This window comes from Epinephelus lanceolatus, chromosome 12 (assembly GCF_041903045.1).
Source record: "Epinephelus lanceolatus isolate andai-2023 chromosome 12, ASM4190304v1, whole genome shotgun sequence".
In the NCBI taxonomy this organism is placed as follows: domain Eukaryota; kingdom Metazoa; phylum Chordata; class Actinopteri; order Perciformes; family Serranidae; genus Epinephelus; species Epinephelus lanceolatus.
The window spans coordinates 13,146,858-13,161,988 of NC_135745.1; positions in this window are offsets into that span (position 1 = coordinate 13,146,858).

The following is a 15,131-nucleotide window of genomic DNA, read 5'->3' on the forward strand; positions in this document are numbered from 1 at the left end:
ATCATTGGGGAAAAAATACACACAATATCGGAGTCAGAGTCGGGAAGGCCTGTCCACCCCCCTTTCAGATCGGCTCAGACAAATAGTGTACATTTCTCAAGGAATTCCCTGAATGTGGGAGTGGACCTGCAGATGTTGGAGAGCCGTCACCCCTCAAAACCCCCACCCCACTCCCAAATGCTCCCTCCACCCGTCCCATGTTTCCCATTTGCCTTTGTGTTGTGAATGCACAAACAGATGCAGGAAAGCACACATGTACAAAGGCACTCCAACAGCCGGGCATGTTTGAGTAAACACGCACACAAACACGCTGTTACAAACATGCTCACTAGTCATGGATATATTCCTTTTCCCTTTGTGTGTGTGTGTGTGTGTGTCAGTCTGATGCACATGCAGGTAAACGTATTTCCTCTGCCCAAGAAAACAGACACGTACAAACACACACATGCGTACAACTCACAAATTCTCCCTGCGTACACAAACTACCCCCCTGCTCTACACACACACAAAAACACACAGACCACTGTTGCAAACCTCTTCAGTATGTGCATACACACACCCACACATGCTGACACATGCACACACAAAAATAAACTCCCTCCCTCCTTACACTTGCTCTCTCACACACACACACACACACACACACACACACACACACACACACACACACACTTGGACATCCCAGGGCCTGGACCCTCTGTTTTTCCATTACAGAGCCTGGCAGCAGAACAGTTCAGCACTAGAAACATTGCAGCAGTGGGAGATGGAGCTGATGGGCGAGCTCATAAAAACCTGATCCACAAACTCACCAAAACACTGGGCGATCACATCACACACAACAAACTCATCATGTTGTGCAAGTTACTGAAAATTCTGCTGAATAGAATGGGAGCGTGTTTCCATCACTTTTTGCAAATATACTTGTCCAGATCACATAATTAATACATCATGTCATGTCACTTTTGCTTCCACAGAAAATCCTCCACAATTTGTCTATTCTGATGTCTGCATATGCTGTGGGGGCCTTGTTGTACATGTCCAGCACCCCTGTTTGTTTGTGTGTTTGTTTTTTTATTCGTTAGTTTTGGTGTTTTCTTGCAGTGTGGGGAAAAGCAGAAGTTACCTAACACCAGAAATATGTTTTTGACACATTAACTCTTTCACCTGAGTGAAGCATAAAACCTTATTTTTAATATTCTGGGTTTTTGTTTGCACTTAGGTTTTTGTATTCACAATTGTTGCTGCCATTGTGGACCATTTTGATATGTTTTAGAGAGTGTTTTAATGCACCATCGCTTAATGTTAAAGTCAATTCGGAGGGCACACATTGCTCCCTTTGGGTATAATTTTAGAATCTATCAGCCCATTCTCATCCGGAAATCGTCAGATACCGCTGCTTTGTCAGTGATTCCAGTGTTGCACACCTGACGCCAAAAGCCACCTTTCAGATGGAGCAGGAAAGTCCCTATAGGGCAGGCAGGATGGGTGGTGGATGGGTCCAACAAACCCCAGACTTTCACCCAGGAGACCGGTGTTTGCTTCCCCTATAAATGTAGAGCCAAACCATGATGTTTTTTTCTAAACCTAACCATGTGCTTTCGTTGACATCCCGGCATTGGTAGCGGCATCCTGGGGTGTTAACAGCAGGAACAGATCTAGTATGTAATATGTGGGTGTGACAGGCTTCTGAAAAAGTGGCAACATGTGATGGCTTGGGATGAGAATGCATTGGATCTATTGTGGATTTGAGTCATAAATACTGTCCACTGTTAGGATTGTACAGGAGAAGAGTGGCTTTTCATGTCAGTTTCACAGATTTCAGAAGAGATATATTTTCATGGCAGAAAAAACAACAGAATAATTGACTGCTTAGTTTGATGTCCATCCGTATTCTCAAAATATCCCACCCTGTAAATTCCATGAGCTTGTGCAAAACACAGCTCAGTAATGTACAGAGGCCTTCTCAGTTGTGATAAACCCAGGTTTTTCTCATAGTTTAGGACCAAAAAAGATTTAATGCAGCATTCATGATTTTAAACTTAATGAAAACACTTCAGTCATGGATATGAGATTATTATTTTATGAGAGCATTTTAAAAGGAGAGACTCAGCTGTGTTTCTAAGCAGTTTTCCTCGGAAAAGTAATACACCAAAATTCATACATATCCCACGTAATCAAGAGCCATTCATTTGTGTAACCTACATATTTGGGAAGGCTGTAATCATGTGACCAATGCATTGAAAGGCGGACTCGGTCCCCTTAATGTAAGGATGTAGGTTGGGGTGGTGGATGGGTCAAAAAACACAGGACTCTCCCCCAAGACACTCCCCGAGACCACTGTTCAGAACTGTGTGAACTTTGAGTGAACATTCATTGTAAGGTACATCAACACCATGTTTTTTTCCTAAACCTAATCTACTTAACATAACTTGCCTATATTTAACCTACGTAACTTAACAGTAAATACGTAACTTTATGTTGCGTACACGTCATTTGTAAAGTGCTAATTTGTTCCTACAAATCATATGAACCATTGTATGATGATACGTTCTTCCAAGTGCTTCATTGGTATATCTATGACATTGTCAGTACTGCACAGCATATAAAGATGTGTTATAATTCCATTTGTTAAAGACTAAAATAGCACTTGAGGCTTGTTATGTTGTGTACATATAATGATTTTGATCATTTTGAATGGTTTAAATTTCAATAGCACATGCAGAGTGAGCAAGTGTTTCTATATTTTGTACTTCGGAGATTTGTATAGTTCACTGTTTCCAGATAGAATGAGGTTGGTTAGTTTTGGTTAGATCAGTTTTATACACTTTATACTGTGACAAGTAAGTGTGTATGTTGACAGTAAAGTTGACTTAGGATTCCTTTGTCACCCTTCACTGACGCCAAATCAAATCATCCTTGAAAGCATCCATAAAGTAGTTCTCGAGAGAGCACAATTTGAATATGCTCAACGAGTCACTCTGGTAATCAGTAATGATGCTCATTACCTATGCCCATGAAACTGAGCTGCACCAGTCACATTGGTGTATCTGATATAGGCGGGCGAGAGGTGAGCTAAACAAATGACGACAGCTCTGCAATGAGGAAGTCCGGAATCGGTCAGTAAACATTGCAAGATGGCTACGGATGAACACCAGTTGTTTGAAACGGCTTTGGCCGCTACAATGAACGAGTTAGACTTGGCTTTTTCTCTACAAGAGGAACAGAAGACGGCGCTCGAGTCTTTCCTTTGCAAGAAGGACGTTTTTGCTGTTTTGCCGACCGGATACGGCAAGAGTCTAATCTACCAGTTAGCTCCACTGGTAGCTAAGCGTATACGTCACTCCGTGTATTGTTCTGATTGGTCGTAGTGTTATCCAATTGTGTGCAGTGATATTTACAAATGCATGCTTGGTGCCGCCCCTTGAGTTGGGCCATTTTCATTACTCATGGCCAGACCCCAAATCTTTCTAGATTTGGGTCTGGATTTCCAGGCTATCCATAAAGTAGAAGAACTCAAAACAGTGGCTCACAGCCAACTGCCATTTTGTGATGTGTCTTTGTCGGAGAGAAGAACCAATTCCTAATTTTCTGATTCGTTCTTCATGCTCGGCATTTATTTAGGCAATGTGGATATCGACGCAGGCTACATCTGTTAACCAGTTTCTTCAAACCCTGAACGCAGCAGTGCAGGCATTTTGAGACAAAACAGCAAAACAAAGACAGTCTCACAAGTGATTTATGTCTTATTACATAACCTGCTCTGACACTTTTGATTGGCCATTTACTAAAGCCTCCCTAAAAGCATGATTTATAGAAGCAGGGCTGGGATCCAACAGGCCGGCTGTCTCTTTAATCCCCTCTCCCAGTTTGGTGCTGGACCAGGCCTGAAACAGTAAGTACCACTGTAGAGAGTAAAGGACAGAACAGCATCAGACTGCATTCATACACTGCAGGCAACAAAAGTCAATAAGCCTATTTCTACACACATTTTAAAGACGGTCATTAGCTGAGATGTGAACTCGGTTACACCAACTGGTGAATCGTTAAATCTAATTTTTTCATGTTCTTGCTTATTGCATAAAGGAAAGACAGAGATAGTGAGAGAGATAAACACTTCTTTGCGGTTTGGGCAGTAACCAATTACAATGAAATAGGATTCCAAATCTTTGTTTCCCATTTTTCCTCTCTCTCTTCCTTTCACATCCCAATATATGGTGTTTTTTTCAGTATAAGAATATTAATGCTTTACAACATGGTCAAAACAGACAGAACACTCAATAATACCATGTAAAATAAATGTATATAAATAGTACATGTGTACTAATATGTATATTTATCAAACCATACCATAACATTCTACTGTAATGTGTCATCCGTGAGATATTTTAGTTTGGGCCAAATAGTCATTGTCCCTAAGTGATGCATTCCACTGACTTTGGTGACCCTCATTCATTCGTTCTTATCCTGTTGGGGGCTGTGGGGGGGGCTGAAGCCTATCCCAGCTGACATTGGTCAAGAGGCAGGGTACACCCTGAACAGGTTGCCAGACTATCAAAGGGCTGACACATAGAGACAGACAACCATTCACGCTCACATTCACACCTTTGGGCCATTTAGAGTCACCAATTAACCTAACCTGCATATCTCTGGACTGTGGGAGGAAGCCGGAGTACACGGAGAAAACCCATGCTAACATAGGGAGAACAGCGCAAAGGGTTCTCCCCCACCCTGGAGTTTGAACCAGGAACCCTTTTGCTGTGAGGTGACAATGCTAACCACTTCACCACCGTGCCACCCCTTTGGTGAATCATATGCCACCAGCAGGTTGACATTTTTCATTTTAAGCAAAATACCTTAACAACTGTTGAATGACTTACCTTGAAATTAGGTACAGATATGCATGGTCCCCATAGGATTAATTGTAATAAATTTGGGTATCCCATGAGTTTTCAACTAGTGTCATCTTCAGGTAAAATTTGGTTATAATCAAATCCTCAGATGTACTTTGTGTTGCACATGGGAGAAGTGTGCCTTTTAGGCTTTCTCCCTTAAAGCCCTTGCCTACAGAAATCTATTCACTGAACCCAAATCATGACTTTTTACCTAACCTCAGCCAAGAGATACGTTACTGGTAGAAAGCCCTTGAGGAAAATTTCTCCTAACTTCCTTTGTGTGGTACGAATTGGCAAACTTTTGCAATGTAACGTGGTAAATTAAAATGGCAACAATGGTAAACTGCTAAGTGTGTTAACATTGTCATCGTATTTCACAGGCCCCCAGGGAAGCATCTCAACCTTACAGTTAATTTTTCCCCATGGCCACTCGCCAAATTGCAGCCAAAGAAATTCCGTGCAGCCCAAAAAGCATTTTCCCCACAATTATAAAAGAAATGTCTGTAAACTGTTGACAGGAAACAGTAAACTGCAAACAAGGTCAATTATGACTCTTTCTATTATGAATTTTTGATTCATGGGGGATTTATATTTGTAAAACTTTCCTTGGGTCCAGAAAAGCAATTTAAAAATCTGTAACATCATTACAATGTAACGTCTATAAGATGAGTGGGAACTTGCAGGTGGGGCCAGCAGGAGAAATACTACCGCGCATACTCAGTTGACCACATGCCGCGGGAATAAACCAAGAAGCTGAAAACTTTTTGTTTTGGGGTATGTGCGAGCAACTCCATTGGAATGAATAAGCACTATCTGGGCATCCAGTATCAAGGTATTATTATAAATCTAAGGCGTTTAGCATGCTGATGTTTGAATTTCCAAACATCACAGTGCCTAACTGCAGTCTCACAGAGCTGCGAGCATGATAGACTTTACAGATTATCCCTCACAGCTAGCTTTCACTGTGTTAAAGATCTGACCAAATCAATTCATGTAGGTTTGAGATGGTGCACGTGAAGCAGTCCACACAATTGGGAGCTGGTGTACTTTGTAGGACAGTAAAATATTAGCTGTTGTATGTATTATTATCCAGGGTTTCAGTGGAGACATTTAGTGTCTGTTTCAGAGCTTTGTCCATGAGAAGGATATATTCTCAAGAAAGTTTTAGATATTCAAAATGGCTCTGAACTTTTTGCAGTTTAATGGGCAATTTACAGATTGTGAATATGAGCAGAAATATCAGCTGCTCAGCCAAAATCATCATCATCACCATCATCATCATCAGTCCAGTTTTGCCTCAGATTGTTTTGACTTCTCATTAGCAGGTATTTATTTCGAATAAACTGTCTCTGCATCACTTCCCTGAATATATGCTGCTCCATATGCGAGTACCATGGCATCCATGCGCTGCCTCCACAGAAAAGTGTCTCCATGGTGATCGCAGGTAATGAGTAAGCGTGCCACAGCACAATCAGCCGCTAGCTCATTAGCGCATATTTATAAACCCGACCCAGTGGCAGCACTCTGTGTTAAACCGCCCAGGCTGGCAGAACCCTGTCCATGGCAGAAGCTGAAAGAAAGGCTGGACGTGGAGAAAAGTATGAAAGAGTTACAGGCCCAGGCCAAACCGGCATCCAATAATGAACAGCAGATTGCTATGGGAACAAGGTCATTCCTGTTATTACCTTGCTGGACAAACAATGGGAGAGCAGTGGGATTCAAAAGCATGGCAGAACATATGTGATTTTACATTGACCAATGTTCACACTTCAAACTTTAATAACAGTTGTTTTTTTAATTATACATATGCCATTGTTCTAAGTTTATGTAACATAGGACGGAGTGATCCAGTCTATGTCTGAGCTTCAGTCTTCACAAACCTGAGCATATGTTTCTTCATCAAATAAAATATATGTAGAAGCATGTGGGGTAGTCCATACTGAGCACTGATGACGGCAAAATAGAAAACTGGTAATGCGCTGAATGTTTGTGTTCATGTGGTGGAATGAAACTATCTACATTTAAGCACTGATGCTTTACTCTATTTTAATTTTCTGCTATTTTAAATTGTGATCGACTCTATTTCACAGGGAAATATTACTCTTCTTTCTCCACTGTATTTATAGTTAATGGTCCAAAATATGTGGACACACTTTCCACATTCTTTCTGTCTCAGGCTGGTTTTTAGGGTTTGGGCAAGGTCTCTTACTTTCTGCTAAGAAAAAATCTACAGCATGCAATGATATTTTAGACAGCTGTGACCATCTAACTTTGCATCAGTTTTTTTTTTTTCACTCTTTAAACATGGCAATGGCCCAGTGCTAAAACCAGGTCCATAAAAATGTCTTTTATCAATCCTATCCAGCACCTATGTAATCATTCAACATCAGCACAACTAAGTTTTAAAACTACCACAAAATAAACAAACAAAAACAATAAAATGTGTTAACTGTGCTTCTGTGATGTAATTTGAAATCTAGAAATCAAGCACACCATGAAAATTATATAACAGAGGGTGGGCGAGTTTTGTTTGTGAAATCAAATCTCTAACCCCCTGCGCCATAACTTTACGATAATGGAAATTGTCAGAGGTTTGTAAATGGGGATGGTGAAGCAATTTGGTGCCACGTGTCCCTCCATCCCAAACCCTCCCCACCTCTAAACAATCAGCCGGGGTAATGAAAGTGATAATGGTAATCTTTACGGCCCACCATGCCAGCCCAAGACACCAGCGACCCCCCGACACTGATTTAATTAGCTTTCTTCTCCTTCTCCTCCTGCCTGTCTTTCATCAGCCTCAGCCCTATAAACTATTAATGGCCTCTTAGGCAATTTAGCTTGATCACTCAAACCAGTCTGCATTCGGCTCGCCTGAAAATGTTTGAAGAGATTAGCAGGAGGGGAAAAATGCTCGCCTGCAAAAAAATTGGAATAAACCACGTTGGGGAAAGGTGGGGGTGATTAATCTCTATCAAAAGAGCTTTATCATAGTCTGGGCAACCAGTGAGAGGAGAGGATCGAGGTTATTTTTCTTTTTCATATGATGATTCAACTAGTGCTCAGCAGTAAGGCGCACATGCCAAACCATGTAAGTGATACATTTGTTTTGCTCGTTTAATGAGGTTTGATTGGAGGCAACAAACCACAGAATAGTCTGGAGGAATGTTATTTATAACACTGATATCACTGCAGTGGAAAGGCCTAACACATAACTCCCAAAAATGGTGATTTTTATGTTTAACTTGAAATGGATATTTATAGTTAATTATGGTTCCATTCAAAACCCAGAATGACATTTGAGGAACTGTACGACCTTCAGTCTGAATTTAAGCCTGTTATTCTTGGATCTTTCAGAAACACTTGGAAAGGTTTCCACCCAAATGCAGCAGATGGGATATACACCGCTGAAAAAAAAGTTAAGGGAACACTGGGCGTGCTCCTGATGAGTCAGTGGATGGTGTCCTGGGGGATCTCCTCCCAGACCTGGATCAGGGCATCAGTGAGCTCCTGGACAGTCTGTGGCAGTACTTGGCAGCGCCAGATGCACCAAAACATAACGTCCCATAGGTGCTCAGTTGGATTTAGGTCAGGGGAACACTGAATGGGGCCTTGCCTAGGTTGCTGAATGTGCTTGGTACAGCACTGGATATGGAACTTAACATTTACTACGGCCAGAATCATTTCTCAATCACTAGATAATAACAATTATGTCCTACACAGGACATATTGTTTTTTGTCACTGTCATTTTTATTCATTCATTATTCAAAAGTTCTGTTTCAGCCTCTTCTTTCACAGTTCCAGAAAACCACAGTCTCCCACTGTTGTCCATTTATCAGCAAAATGTGAATGGCTTGGGGTTCAGTGCCTTGCTCAAGGAAACATCAACACTGAACCAAGGGGAACATTTCTTTTCCCAGACGTTCCAGGAAATTGAGCAGACAGTCTTCCGGTCAAAAACCCACTTTGTTGCTCCTTAGAAAACTGTGTCCATCTATTCTCCATGTCATGTCCACCCTGTGGGATATGTCCCATGAATGAATGAATGACTCAATCAATCCCATCCTGTGGCCAAAGGCTTAGCTCGATGCCGTCATCATCGCACTCGCTAGGAAACCAAAACTACCAGAATGAAAAGGAACAGGAAGAAAGTGGTCAACAAACTCAGGATGGGAATGTAGTACTCATAGTAATATGCTGAAGTCCAAAGAACGGTCACGCTCTGTCCAAACTTGAGATGAGTTACAAATAGTTTAACTGAAATGCCATTCAGAAACTGAATGAACTAAAGCACAATTACTGAATTAAAATACAAATCATTGGCACAGTAAAAGCTAACTTCCTGTGTGGAAGGGAACATTTGTCACCTGTGAGGATTTGCTGTTAAGAAAAAGGCATTTTCTGACAATGTTTAGACTAGAAATTAATCAATTATTTAAACAATAATCAGTACCAGCTTATTGACATAGCGAAAAATGTAGTTCTTGGAGAGAAAGGTTAAGAAAAAGAGTAAGAGGACACTGCTAATTCCTAATTCAAAATGAGGTCATCGACATTGCAGAACAAGACTACATGCACAAAAATTTGTCATTGGGAAATCCTTAATGGATACTGACACACAGATCATAAAAATGACAGGAGCTTCCATTTAGTGGAAGAAGAGCTGTGCAAATTAAGGTCCAATGTGCAGTTTTTTTAAGCCCCATTTAGAAAATGCGACTGGATGACTAAGACAGGAAGTCCATCCTGTGTGCATTAAATCATGTTGTTTCACAAACCCAGCCAAAGCACAGATGTCACATTCCCATAATTTCAAGACAAGCCTTTCTCTCATATCTGCATTTAACCAGAAATAATTAAATACCCCGTCTGCTGTAGCTTTCATCACCAGATTCCTCACTAGAGTTTATCAAATATGTTAAATACAATTAACATTAAATACAGACAATTCTAAATTAGAAAAATCAAAAATAGTGCAGTATAAAAAATAAGAGGTTGGTTGAGAAATGAATGACTTGTCAACAACCAACATTTACTTGCCCTTCTTATATGCAACACAGTGAATGGCTGTAGCCGCGGAGAGGCCTCAGGCATCAAATATCTTGTGCAAGTTTCCTGTTATGCCTTTTATCTCAATAAGGGATCAATGCTGCGACATCAACACATATTTTTCTTAATGGGCTAGTAAACTGTTCAATTGAAAACAGATTTTTTTTCGCCATCTGCCATTTGTGCCAAAGGGCATGTACATACACGCACCCCAGTAATGGATGACCAATGTTCCCAGTAATGGAGTGTGCTTGACTTACTGTTGCAACAGCAACCTTTATATACATGCATGATAGAGAATGTTAGTCATTTGTATGTGGTGACGTATGCCATTGGGAGTCTCTGTCTTTCTTTTTACAGAGAAGAAAAAATATTTATTAAGAGTTAGGTTTTATAAAGGAAAATGGATTGATAAAACCAAGAATTAATAAAGCTCAACGTGTGAAACTTTAAGTTAATCATCTCCCATCTTTTTGCCAGTGATGGACTTCTGTCCTTCTCTAGCTTGGTTTCAGCCTCCCCAAGAAATTCATCCTGACTATTATTTCCTTCATCACCTGAGGCAGTTTCCGGTAATTCAATCAATACCATCAATTTCAATGTTTAGCCTTCTGTGTTCAGCTCTGGTTTCAATCCAATATGTCCAAAATGAGGCCAATATGTCCATTTGTTGTAGAGTTAACATCAATGGATGCCACAATCTGTTTTTCACTCTTTTTACTTGATTGACCTCCAGATTTGTAGAAACTGCACAACCTTATGAATCAATAGCAAAATTCATCAAGTTTCAGCTTCGATATTTTACAAAGATGTTTTCATGCATGGGTACCTGAAGGGAATCAAGTCAACACGTTCTCACTCCCAACTCATCAAACATGGCCGCTTGGTTGATGGCCCTACCCTTTAACTATGATGCTCTAGATACTCCTCTAGCATTACTTTTGGACTTGTCAGTTTCTGCCCATTACATGCATGCTGTGTTTTCGAAATAAAGCTACTTTAGGCTCAGGCAACAAAACTATTTGGTTAGGTTTAGAAAAAAAGATATTGTTGAAATGACGTTGACAATTGGTCTCACACGGGACATATACAGCGGTCTCTGATGTGTAAGTCCTGTATTTGTTTGACCCATCCATCCACTCTGACGCTTTCTCACTCATTATGCTAGTGGTTCTGAGCATCTAATATTGCCATAGTTGGGTTTAAAAGTTAGTTGAAAGCCTTGTGCATCTGATACAGGCGCCAACAAGCGTGAGAAGGTGTTGGTATTTGACATCCTGGTAAGAAAAGGTTGATCTACTGTAGTTCACGGACATAATCACATTACATTGCATGAAAAGGTTAAATTCCATTTAATAGACAGTTATGCAACGGTAAGCATGATCAGCTGCATCAAAATTATTTATTTCAACAACTATTCACTATTCATGATGATAAAAAAAAATAAATAAAAAAAAATCTCTCTGACTCTCTTTGACTGTGTTTAAAAGCTCTTACCCGCGCAGTGTGCATGAAAATGGTAATGGGCTAGTTTTGTATCTATTAACATGGTGACCTCCACAGAGCTATGTGCCTGGGGATATTAACAGCGGGCCATTTGACAATAATGGGACCTTTAATCTGAGCCAGAGCCAAACACATGAATGACATTTCCCAGTCAGTGTTCCCATTCACAAACAGTGGGGGACCAATCACAGTGAGGCTTGGTTCAATTAGATATAAATGAAGCACATCTGTCGAGGGTGAGGGGTTTTTACATTAACTGCATAACATGAGAAATTGACCTATTTTCTTCAACCTTTGGTCAGGGAGTTAAAGTTACAAGTTTCACTCAACAGTGGCCTTAAACGGAACAGAAAATTATACTGCTGGTGATCAACAATTTGTGCTGATGCTTTATTTGTAAATGTAACTAATGGGAAACAGACACAAATCTACCCCATGTTTTTACTCAGTATTACTCAATGTATTAAAATGTGGCTTTTTTGTGTGAAAACACAACACTCATTGTTAACTCATTACATTTCTTCCTAACTGACAAGCAGAGACACTGCAGCAAAGGGTGTAGCATAAATCTGCAGATAAGATTGAGAAAGACAAAAATACCAACTTGAATTTTTGCTATGTACTAACTCATATCATATGGGGTTGTTTTATTTTAACAAATAATCTTGTGACAAATTAATTTATAATTTTATTTTAAGAAGTAGAAAGGGGGATGCCAGACACACAAAGGCATTTTAAAATGCTTGTTGCATCAGACTAAGCACAGCAAATTTGCAGAAATGTGTGTCAGTCATGTGGGTTCTAACACACAGCAGAGAGCTTCAGAAAAAAAACAATGATGTGATGCCTCCAGATACAGAGCTTGCATGATATAATTAGGCAATATGCTGCATCCACGATCTCATGATGTTATCATACCAAACAATTGATCTTATGATACATTCCCCAGCTTGCTTGTTGGAAACAGAAGCTGCTGTGTTTAAATGCTGTGCTGCACAGAGGTCATTTATACTGTAGAGCTCTGCTCTCTGATTGACAGGCCGCTCAATTTTAAAATGTCATCCTAAAACATATTATACACAGTAGAATATAACTTCTATTTTCACCCTGTCGGCAAATTGTGGCCCAGAGAAATATAAATGCCACAATGTATTTGGCTTTTACATGTCAAAACAAGCTGTTTGGAAAACCTTTCTGTGTGTTTGGGACTAGTCACTGGAAAGACTGTCATACACTGTGTCAAACAGCTCCGATATTTTTATTTCTAGCTTATATATATTTTTTTCAGTTGTTGAGTCCAACACACTGATATCAACTGTCTTCTATTTCTAGTGTCATCTGGTGTTCCTGGGTGGCGTGATGGCAGAAGAATGGCAGTTGAGAGTATGGTTTCAGTCTCCCAGAACGAAAGTACTTCTTTTGAGAGCTGCAATTTTGCAGTGATATTCAGAAGTCATACACTGAGAAATCCTCTGGAGAAGAAGTAGACACCAGAAAACAGGACAGTGGAGAAAAGAACAAAACTCAGTGTGGCCACTAGACATATTCCATTTCCAACTTTTTTTTTTTTTTTTTTAAGAAAAAAAATCCTTCATTGTTTGGATGGTTCTTGCTGAATTTGACAATCTATAGGTGTTTCATCAAAGTCTTTCTTGAGGTTGTCAAATGGCACATTGGGTAACTAATAAGTTGACGAGGCAGGTTGAGGCTACAACAAAAAAGAAGACTATACATAACTTAGTCATAGGAAAATCTAGATTATACCCAAGCAAATACACACTGAAGGGTCAAAGAACAAGCTGGCAGAGCAAACAGTCTCTGCCCTTACTGGATGGATGCCTCCATTATGTGCTATTCATTTTATAGACTGATATAAATCCATGGCCTGTGCTTGACATGGATATGTATCTAATGAATGTCTCTAAACTGGTTACCTGCCAGTCCAACCACTGCAAGAGTGACAGCAAGTAACACAATTCATCAGCCTTACATTTGACGCTCAGCAACATAACTGCCATGCAGTCTGGCTGGCAGAGAGAACACTCACCAGAGGCACTGTGTTTTAGATAAACCTGAAAGTTACTTTAGATATAAATCTGATGGGTAGCAGATTTCCATGAGAGAAACCGTTGTAGAAGATGACATATATTTCTCTGGCAAATGCTTGGACAGGAAGTCAGACAATTGACCAACAGCTTCTACAAACTAAATTATTACTATTATTATTTTAATTGTACATAGCTGGAAGCAGGTTGTGGCTCAGTGGGTAAACCACCGGTCGTAAACATCCTTTGGTTTGAATCACTCTCTCCTTCATTTCCTGGCATCTCTCTACTCAATGTCTAATTAAGGCATAAAATGCCAAATGATATTATCATTTTAAAAAGGCTGACCGTCCACACTGTAATTTAAAAGTGACTATGGAATATTCACTATGGAATAGGACCCAAGATGTACAGTATAAATAAAGTGAAGTAATTTTTTTATTTTTAGTTTGCAAACGACCTGAAGTAGCCATGATTTCTGAGTGCAGAAGTGGTAAACAAGTACACCAGTTGTTCAGTTTTCTCATGCACTGTCCATACTTGTACTTATGAAAAGTAATGCACTAGAATTCGTATCTAACCCATGTCATCATGGTCCAGTAATCTGTATATAATCCATGTAATTGTAACCCAGTATTTCCTATATAACTCATGCAATCATGAGTCAAGAGGCTGCTATCCTGTGACCTATGTGCTGACGGGAGTGAAGGAGGAAGTCAGCAGACATAGTATAATGAGCAACAAAGTCGACATAAGGAGCTGGTCAGGGTGTTGAACGGGTCAAACATAGAGGACCTTAAGGAGACCAGTGTTTGTGTCCGCATGAAACCAAAAGTTAACACTGAGTTATTTTTAGTTAGGTGTTAATATAACAAAGGAAGTCATCAGCACTCACAACTGAGCATATGATACTGCATGGCAGAAGACAATGGACGCTTCTTGTTTCAGTAACGCTAAGGAAAGCCTAAGGCTGAAATGTGTCCGATGTCTTGTTCTGCCATGCATTGTTAAAGTATCATACTCATTTGTGAATGCTGACAACTTCATCTGCTATTCTTTTTAATTTTGGGTGAGCACATATTACACTCGCAAGAAATTTGTCATTTTGACGTGTTACATTTTGTACGTAACATGGCCACGCACAAGCATGATTCTTTTCGTAAACCTAACAGGTAGGGCTGCTAATTTGTGGGGCCTTAATTCATAGTATATTATATGAACCATTGTATGAGGGTATGCTGCACTGTGCCACACCCTGGTGGTGTTTAATATCAGTTGCTGAATTTGTTTTTCCCAGTGTCTCTTCTCTTCGGCAGACTGAACAATGTCACTGTCAACATTTCGAGAGACAAATTGTGAGGTTGTTTTTTTTTTTTAAGTTGCAGACCCGGTTTCATCACAGTCACTTCCTGTAGACAGAAAATATGGGATCTGCGATCATCTCTAACATCACAGGAGAATCACATGAGCACTCGTTTGCTGTGAATCTTCTGCGTTCTCTCATGCATTCAATTTGTTGTCTGTCAGATAAGAGAAACATAGATAGCAGCATGAGATCTGAAACTATTTTCCTTGTCGCCCATTGAGTCACATGAAGCAATTATTAGCTTTATTAAAATTCATAGCTATATTTTTGTGAGT